The following is a 10161-nucleotide window of genomic DNA, read 5'->3' on the forward strand; positions in this document are numbered from 1 at the left end:
ATGGTTTGAAAAAAGCCTAGCTAAGGGGTAACTGACAAAAGTCATCTTTGTTCACCAGCACTGCGCTTGCTGTTCTCATCTCTGCCATCTAGCTTCATTAAGGACAATGAATTTTATATTTTAATGCTGGAAAAATAACTGCAGCAAGTATTAAATAAAAACTCCTTTAACTCCCTTTCTAGATCTTTCTGTCTCTGTCTCTGGAGACAGCTTATCCACTGATGTCTACTATAAGCCTACTGACTGTCACAGCTATCTGGACTATTCCTCTTCTCACCCTGTCTCTTGCAAAAACGCCATCCCCTTCTCGCAATTCCTCCGTCTCCGCCGCATCTGCTCTCAGGATGAGGCTTTTCATTCTAGGATGAGGGAGATGTCTTCATTTTTTAAAGAAAGGAGCTTCCCTTCCTCCACTATCAACTCTGCTCTTAAACGCATCTCCCCCATTTCACGTACATCTGCTCTCACTCCATCCTCCCACCACCCCACTAGGAATAGGGTTCCCCTGGTCCTCACCTACCACCCTACCAGCCTCCGGGTCCAACATATTATTCTCCGTAACTTCCGCCACCTCCAACGGGATCCCACCACTAAGCACATCTTTCCCTCCCCCCCCTCTGCATTCCACAGGGATCGCTCCCTACACAACTCCCTTGTCCATTCGTCCCCCCCATCCTTCCCCACTGATCTCCCTCCTGGCACTTATCCGTGTAAGCGGAACAAGTGCTACACATGCCCTTACACTTCCTCCCTTACCACCATTCAGGGCCCCAAACAGTCCTTCCAGGTGAGGCATCACTTCACCTGTGAGTCGACTGGGGTGATATACTGCGTCCGGTGCTCCCGATGTGGCCTTTTATATATTGGTGAGACCCGACGCAGACTGGGAGACCGCTTTGCTGAACATCTACGCTCTGTCCGCCAGAGAAAGCAGGATCTCCCAGTGGCCACACATTTTAATTCCACATCCCATTCCCATTCTGACATGTCTATCCACGGCCTCCTCTACTGTAAAGATGAAGCCACACTCAGGTTGGAGGAACAACACCTTATATTCCGTCTGGGTCGCCTCCAACCTGATGGCATGAACATCGACTTCTCTAACTTCCGCTAAGGTCCCACCTCCCCCTCGTACCCCATCTGTTACTCATTTTTATGCACACATTCTTTCTCTCACTCTCCTTTTTCTCCCTCTGTCCCTCTGATTATACCTCTTGCCCATCCTCTGGGTCACCCCCCCCCTTGTCTTTCTTCCCGGACCTCCTGTCCCATGATCCTCTCGTATCCCCTTTTGCCTATCACCTGTCCAGCTCTCGGCTCTATCCCTCCCCCTCCTGTCTTCTCCTATCATTTTGGATCTCCCCCTCCCCCTCCAGCTTTCAAATCCCTCACTCACTCTTCCTTCAGTTAGTCCTGACGAAGGGTCTCGGCCTGAAACGTCGACTGCACCTCTTCCTAGAGATGCTGCCTGGCCTGCTGCATTCACCAGCAACTTTGATGTATGTTGCTTGAATTTCCAGCATCTGCAGAATTCCTGTTGTTTCCTTTAATAAGAGTTGGTTTTGGATTTAACAAGTAGATATTATGGAACTACCTTCCATTACTACTCTCCAGCGTTTATGGGCCTCAAGGAATGACGACTGATGGGCATTGTCTGGTTTCTTATTAATAGTAAATGGTACTACCATCCATATCAAGTGGCTTACCCTTAAAATGACATCCAGGTACCTCGTAGGCCGCAGCTTTCATGTCCTAACATTTGCCAGATGCCTCTTTTTATAATTAAATATGTAACTGGTCAACCGATTGACTAAACGAATGATGAAGTACACCAGCCCGTCCCTTCAACAAAGTCAGACTGTTTACGAGGACAAACTCCAAATGAATACGGGGACTTCGTAATAAAAAGTTGTTTTAACATCTGTTTGTGTGTTTGGTGTTATCGTCACTCGTGCACTCCTTGCAGGTCGCGCCGCTGCCTCACAGATTTTCGCGCCCAAGAGAAGCGAAAGGGATTCTGCCCCCAAAGTTCATTCAGAACCCCTGTCACATTAAATCATTTCCCAGGTAGGTCAACAGAGCTGGTACCCCATCGATGTAAGTCTCCTCCACTGAGGAGGGAAAAAGATGCGGGCCATGGGAAATCGAAACACTGAATACTGTTTTATAAATAAATAGCTGTCCGGTAAACTGGGCAGACAACTCGGTTTATGATATTCACTTGTATGAACACCTCCAGTTTAAATTCCATGCGGAATATTTTGGAGGATCAAGAGCCATGAACACCTCATCAGTCTGAAGCCCAGAGAAATTCTGAAGGCTCCATTAACCTATAACCCTCGTTATTCCTCTTTGGCATGTTTTTTTTTGTAATTTATAGTCTTTTTATGTCTTACACTGCAGATGCAGCCGAAAAACAAAAAATTTCACGGCATGTGTCAGTGACAATAAACCTGATTCTGATTCTGACAAAATAACAGAAACTCTACTATGAAAACAGAAACATAAGAATAGATCATAAAAGCTTCGATGAATATTTGTAGTGGAAAGAATAACTTATATTAGTCACGTACATACTGAGATAGGGAAAATTATGTTGGGGAACAAGGAAGTGCAAAGAAATTAAATATTTTGTGCCAGTTTTCATAGACAAAAACACAGAAAACAATCTTAATGGAAAGTGAAGAGTAACAGTCTAAAGGAGAAGCTGAAAAACAAGTGTTAGTCTGAAAACAGCATTAGAGAAATTAATAGCATGGAAACCTGATAAATGTCCAGGAAATGGTGACCTGTATTCCAAAGTTTTAAAAGAGTTACTGAGTATATTATGGATGCACTGGCTTGCATCTTACAGATTTCTATAAATGCTAGAATGAATATCACAGGTAACAAATGATGCCCCCCCTTAGGAAAACTTACAATCTAAGAACACATGGTATTGCAGTTAAATGCCATATACTGTATGGTTTGAAGGTTGAATTAACTAATATAAAACAGGCTGTAGGAATAATTTTGTTATTTTTGATTTGGTAGGATGTTACTACTGGGCTGCTACAGGGGTCTGTAGTTCACAACTTGTGTTAATGATTTGGATGAGGGAGTCAATTGTAATGAATCTGAGCTTGTTGATGATACAAAGCTGGGTGTCAATATGTGATGAGAATGCAGAGAGTCCTCAGCGGGTTTTGAATGGCCAAGAACATGAGAGTGATATATAGTATGGTAAATGTAAATTTCCCTCCCCCACACTTTGGTGGAAAAAAGAACTAGAAAAGCAAAATTTACATGGTATTAGTGTTCAGAGGCATCTGTGCATGAAACATTGAATATTACAATGCAGATGCAGAAGACAAATAGTAAGCTGGCCTTCATTACAAGAGGAAAGATGACATTACAATGCAAGGGACATTTGGTACATTGTGTATAGGTCATGGTCACCCTACCCAAGTGATGATATATTTGCAAAGGCAATGGTGCAAAAATAGGCCCACCAGATTGATTTCTTCAATGGTAAAATGGGGTTGTCCTCTGAGGAGAGGTTACATAAGCTGGTGCTGTACTTTCCAGAATTTTCATGAATGACACGTGATATCAATTATTTATGAAACATGGGGTTTGACAGAGATAATGTTCCCCTCCCCCTACAGCAGGGAGAATGTTCCCTCACTACCACACCCACCCCCCGACCTTGCAAGTAGCTGAATGCAGAAATGGAGGTCACAATCACATAATAAACAACACTTAAGATGCATTTATTCAAGCACATGAACAGGTGGAGAATGGAGGGATAAAGAACATGTGCAGGCAGGTGGGATTTACTTAGATTGGCATGGGCATTTGAGATGAAAGCCCTGTTTCTGGTGTGAACTGTTCTATGAATCTTTGAAATTCTCTATCAAGAGAAGTGTAAAGGTTTCATTGTTGAATATATTAGACAAAGAGAGCTTTTAAAATGTTGAGAATTAAAGGTTTGTGCAGAAAAGTGATGCAGATGTAAAAGATCACCACGATCTGATTGGATGTTGGGAGCAGGTCAATGCCATTAAATTTGCTGCTTGAAAAATGTTTTGGTTTACAGAACAGTGTCAATTAGTCCACTGCCATCTATGGCCAATGAAGGATATTGCTACACTCTGAAAAGCAAACCTGAAATTGGGCAGTACCATATATATTGAATTCTGTACATACTTTGAAAAATTATTTTTTAAATGTGTAATAACTTTTGGGAACTGTAGTGAAGAAAGTAGACCTGAAGAAAAACTGATTCTGGAAATATAGTTTTGAAACAGTGGCATACAGTAAATGGTCCATGACAAATATATTGGTAGATCTTTTCTGTGCAAGGCTTTGAGCAATTTGGGAAGGAGATTCACGTCAAAAGATGCCACCCCAATATACACACAACACACATCAAAGTTGCTGGTGAATGCAGCAGGCCTGGCAGCATCTCTAGGAAGAGGTACAGTCGACGTTTCGGGCCGAGACCCTTCGTCAGGACTGACTGAAAGAAGAGCTAGTAAGAGATTTGAAAGTGGGAGGGAGAGGGGGAGATCCAAAATGATAGGAGAAGACAGGAGGGGGAAGGATGGAGCCAAGAGCTGGACAGGTGATTGGCAAAAAGGATATGAGAGGATCATGGGACAGGAGGCCCAGGGAGAAGGAAAAGGGGGGGGGGGGATCCAAAGGATGGGCAAGGGGTATAGTCAGAGGGACAGAGGGAGAAAAAGAAGAGAGAGAGAAAGAATGTGTGTATATAAATATATAACAGATGGGGTACAAGGGGGAGGTGGGGCACTAGCGGAAGTTAGAGAAGTCAATGTTCACGCCATCCCAATATAGTTTCAACAAACTGAGTTTTGGGAACTTGGCTATTTTGCATTGGCTTTACTCGGAACATTCCAGAATGGCGCCAGAACTGACAGGAAAAAGAACTGCAGATACTGAAAATTGCATAAAAAATAGAAAATATTGGAAATACTAAGCTTGTCAGATTCTGTCTAATGAGAGAAACAAAAGTAACTTGGGGTCAATAATCTTTCATTAAAAGAAATTTTGGACTCTGTTTTACAAATGGCAATTGATTATTTTATTGATATATCACATAGACTTGCTAATTCTAAATTGAACGTGCATAGAATTTTGAAATACAAGCAGAAAATGCTGCACAAATGTACCAGGTCAGCCTGTGATAAAAGAAATACATAACATTTCAGGTCTACACTCTTCATTGGAACTGCTAAAGACCAAAACCAAATTAGTCTAAAGCAAGTTTTTAATTTTTCACAGATAGACTTTGGTTCAGAATGAGATTTCAAGATATCGTGTAAATTAAGTAAACAGACTTGGGTCCTAGAACAGCTATGATTATTGCCAGTGTGTTTCTGTGACTAATTTTTGAAAAATATTCAATTGGTCAAAAAATGTTTTGGGGGTCTAAAAGCATGATAAATGCCAGTCTTAATTTTAAATTAATTAACCTCTACTAGAAAGCAATCATGATGTTTGTTTTCACTGCTATTTCTGCTGAGGTGCTTTATATCTTAACCAAAAAAAACCTTCCTTTGATGTGTTCTAGCTGAGTAAATAAGGAGCAGCTAGATCAATAACTGTATGACACTAGAGTGGTGTAATTGACAAATATAGTAGAGGAAAGAGGAAAATAATTGTTGTTTACACATCATTAGTTATGAAAGGATGGTGGAAGCTGATTCAATAGTAATTTTCAAAGGGGAATTAGACAAACATTTGAAAAGGGAAAAAATGGTTGCAGTGTTAATGGGGAAGAAAGAGATAAATCTTCAAAGAGCTGGCAAAGACATATTGAGCAAAATGGCTTCCTCCTGTCTATCCTGCGTAATTCTAATGCTTAGAAACAAATGAACCACAGAAACATTTTTTCCTTATTTTCCTTACCAAAACTTTTCATAACTTTAAATGCCAGTTAAGATACTTCATTTCATAGACAGATATGTCTGAACATTTTGTGCAGCCCCTTCATTGCCTTGAATGAACAAGAGTATTCACACCTCTCTATCAAAAAGTTGTTCGTTCAAGGCTGTTCCCAAAGAATCTGTTCTGACACCTGAGTGCCTTGCTAAGAGAAAACCACTCTGCAGGAGATGCTGTCAGAAAAACAAGCTATTTGATCATTTATCTCATTATGGGAACTTGTTGTGAACGAATTGGCTGTGCAGAATCTATACAGTGCAAATGTGACTAAGCCTAAAAAGTGTGCCTTTGGTTGTAATTTTTCTGAGATAGAAACATAGAAACATAGGAAACCTACAGCACAATACAGGCCCTTCAGCCCACAAAGCTGTGCCGAACACGTCCCTACCTTAGAACTATCTAGGCTTTACCCATAACCCTCTATTTTTCTAAGCTTCATGTAGCCATCCAGGAGTCCCTTAAAATACCCTGTCGTTTCTGCCTCCACCACCGCCGCTGGCAGCCCATTCCACGCACTCACCACTCCCTGCGTAAAAAAACTTGCGCCTGACACCTCCTCTGTTTCTACTTCCAAGCACCTGAAAACTATGCCCCCTCGTGCTAGCCGTTTCAGCCCTAAGCCTCTGACTATCCATACAATCAATGCCTCTCATCATCTTATACACCTCTATCAGGTCACCTCTCATCCTCTGTTGCTCCAAGGAGAAAAGGCCGAATTCACTCAGCCTATTCTCATAAGGCGTGCTCCCCAATCCAGGCAACGTCCTTGTAAATCTCCTCTGCACCCTTTCTATGGCTTCCACGTCCCTCCTGCAGTGAGGCGACCAGAATTGAGCACAGTACTCCAAGTGGGGTCTGACCAGGGTCCTTTCTAGCTGCAAGATTACTTCTCAGCTTTTAAACTCAATTCCACGATTGATGAAAGCCAATGCACCGTATGCCTTCTTAACCATAGAGTCAACCTGTGTAGCAGCTTTGAGTGTCCTATGGACTCGGACCCCAAGATCCCTCTGATCCTCCACACTGCCAAGAGCCTTACCATTAATGCTATATTCTGCCATCATATTTGACCTAGCAAAATGAACATCCTCACACTTATCTGGGTTGAACCCCATCTGCCACTTCTCAGCCCAGTTTTGCATCCTGTCAATGTCCCGTTATAACCTCTGACAGCCTTCCACACTGTCCATGACACCCCCAATGTTCTGAAAACTTGAAAAGCGTTAGATGATTGGAAGTTCTTTATATTTTATAAAACGCCTTATGAAAATTCTTATGAAGGATCTCAATCCTTTAGTTCCATCCTCCATCCTTCCTTACTGCATTCCATCAGAACAACATTTCAAAAATGCTTTGTTGTCTATATAGGTCTCCTTATGTTCTCACCCACATGTAAGTATTAATATACACAGAACCCATTCAGCAGTCAGCTTTGCCACTATGTGAAGACCTTAATGATAGCTTGTGTGCAATAGCTACCCCACATTAAAACATACCGTCCCAGATAACTTCCACTGTACAATGTGAAGTTCAAGACCCTTGTAGACAATCCCAACAGCAGAAGAGAGTGAGAGGGCAGTGGGAAGCTGCTCTGCTGTCAGGGCTTAGGAACTCAGATACTCTGGCATCAACATCAGCTCTCAGGTTAAGGCAGGACAAGCAAGAGCTGGTTAGTTTAAAGAACAAGGAAGTGGGTACATCTTCTTGTGAAGGCACTATCTTCATGAAGTGAGCTTTGCCATCAAGAATGAGGTAATCTGGCATTCCACTACTCTCTGAAGAAACAGTGATTTTGACTCCATGCAGATGTGAGAATGGAAGGAGTGTCCCAGCTCACAAACTGTACTCCCATCCTCCCATCAACCTCCATTTGACTCATCTGTAGACAAACCTACTATTCCCACGTTGGCTTCATTAGGCATTTTAGTACCCACAAACCATATTGAAAGTAGGAAATACTAGATTAAAGACACAGGTTAAGAAAAGGGAGCAAGTGAGCCATTAATCTTGTCATAAAACTGCAATGCAAGATGGATATGACAATGACAACTGCCTGTCCTGAACCAGCCACATTGATGCCATGGTCAAGAAAATTCACCAGTGCTTCTACATCCTCAAGAGGCTAAAGAAATTTGACACATCCCCTTTGACCCTCACCAATTTTTTATTGATGCACCGTATAAAATATTCTATCATGCGTCATGACTTAGTAGAGCATCTGCTCCGCCTGCGACTGCAGGAAACTGCAGAGAGTTGCAAATATAGCTCAGTACATCATAGAAAACAGCCTCCCATCCATGGATTCTGTCTACACTTCTTGCTGCCTCAGTAAACCAACCAGCATATGTAAAGATCCCACCCACTCCAGATCTTCTTTCTTCTTCTGCCCACACCCCTCCCCCCCAATAGGCAGAAGATTCAAAAGCATGTAGACCCAAGCACATGACCAGCTTCCGTCCTGCTGTAAAACTATAGAACAGTTTCATGGCACAATAGTATATACTCTTGACCTCACAATCTGCTTTGTTGTGACCTTGCACCTTACTTTCTATCTGCACTACACTTTCCTAAAACGCTTTATTCTGCACTCTGTCGTTTAACCTTGCACTATCTCAATACACTGTTGCATTGAATTGATCTGTATGGACTATATGTAAGACAACTTTTTCACCGTGCCACTGTACATGTGTCAATAATATGCTAATTTACCAATTAAACTTACCGATTTTACATTGGCACAGACTTTTATTTTTTATTTTTATTTATTTTATTAACAAATGCAGCAAGGTAACAGGCCCTTATGGCCCAAGAAGCCTGCGCTGTCTAATTACACCCCAGTGACCAATCAACCTACCAAAACGTACGTATTTGGTATGTGGTAGGACACCAGAGCTCCCAGAGGAGGAAAACCGATGTGGTCATGGGGAGAATGTAGAAAATCCTTCCAGACAGTGGTGAGACTGAACCCGTGTCACTGGTGCTACAGTAGCATTATGCCTATGTCTAAACTACCTTGTTGTCCCTCTGTGGTTGTAATGATGGTGAAACTATCAAAATCCACTGGCATTACAGAGTGAAAGTGCCAACAGTTTCTGGAATGATCTCATGCACAGTTATTCCTGAATTGCCAATCCTGCTGTCTTGTGATTCTCTGCTTCTTCCCTGCATGCACTGTTTTTCAGCGTTTTCTAGAGTGGGAAAGGAAAGGTATGTCGCATCCGGAATTATTTCCAGTTAGCGGACGATTAACCAGGGAAGATCAGTGATCTGACAAAGGTACAAGTTACTTGCAGAGGATTCTTGCTCCAACAAATTTTGAAAATATTACACTTTACTGCATGAAGTGAAAGCTAGTTGTTAATGATGTGCAAAGTTAGAATTGTTGCTTTGTAAGCTCTCAATCCTTGAAGTTTTCAATATTTGGGAAAAATAATTCTCTTAGATAAACATTTGAAAATATTATATTTCAAAACAATGAAGAAAATATTTTACTTTTTAGTTTGGCACAATTAATATCAACGTTCTGAATGTGTTCCACTGTTTGGCATTTCATAAAATGTTTCGAAATGTAGCTTTTAATGCCTTGGTTGGTGCCAATGAGAATTCCTCCATGTGATTGGCCTCTTAGCCAGCTTGATGTTATTGTTATTGTTAGCAACCAGAGATCTCTTGGAAGCAATGTTTTGTAGCAAGTGCTATCAGTAAATTTAATCGCCACATAACAGAAATTATTGGATCTTTTTGAGTGACTTTGGTCGAGAAGTGCTATCTCTTCACTGGGCAGGAAATCTAGACTATTAGGAAACCTGCTTCTGTACTCTGCAGCGCTTTTCTAAACATTAGGATTTGACCTACTGATTTCTTACATGTTTATGAAGGTGCCTTCCATACAGATGGTGCACCTGAACCCTTTATCCTTTCTGTCTCTGTGGAAACAAGTGGGGTAATTAAGGACAACTACCATTACATGACAAACTTAATTGGCATTTGATGAAGAGACTTGCTGTTTGAAACTGAAGTCCAATCTATTAAGAAGCAGTACATGACAGCACAGTCCGGAATATGTAAAACAGAGAATAGTTGCAGAAAAAATAAGCGTATCTCATGGTGCTTATATACAAAAGATTCTACATAGACAGGAATCTGGAAGAACATGGGAATTTAAGAATTAAAAGGTGGATTAAGCCATTTGGCTACAACGTCTGCTCTGCC

Source organism: Mobula hypostoma, chromosome 9 (assembly GCF_963921235.1).
Source record: "Mobula hypostoma chromosome 9, sMobHyp1.1, whole genome shotgun sequence".
Classification (NCBI taxonomy): domain Eukaryota; kingdom Metazoa; phylum Chordata; class Chondrichthyes; order Myliobatiformes; family Myliobatidae; genus Mobula; species Mobula hypostoma.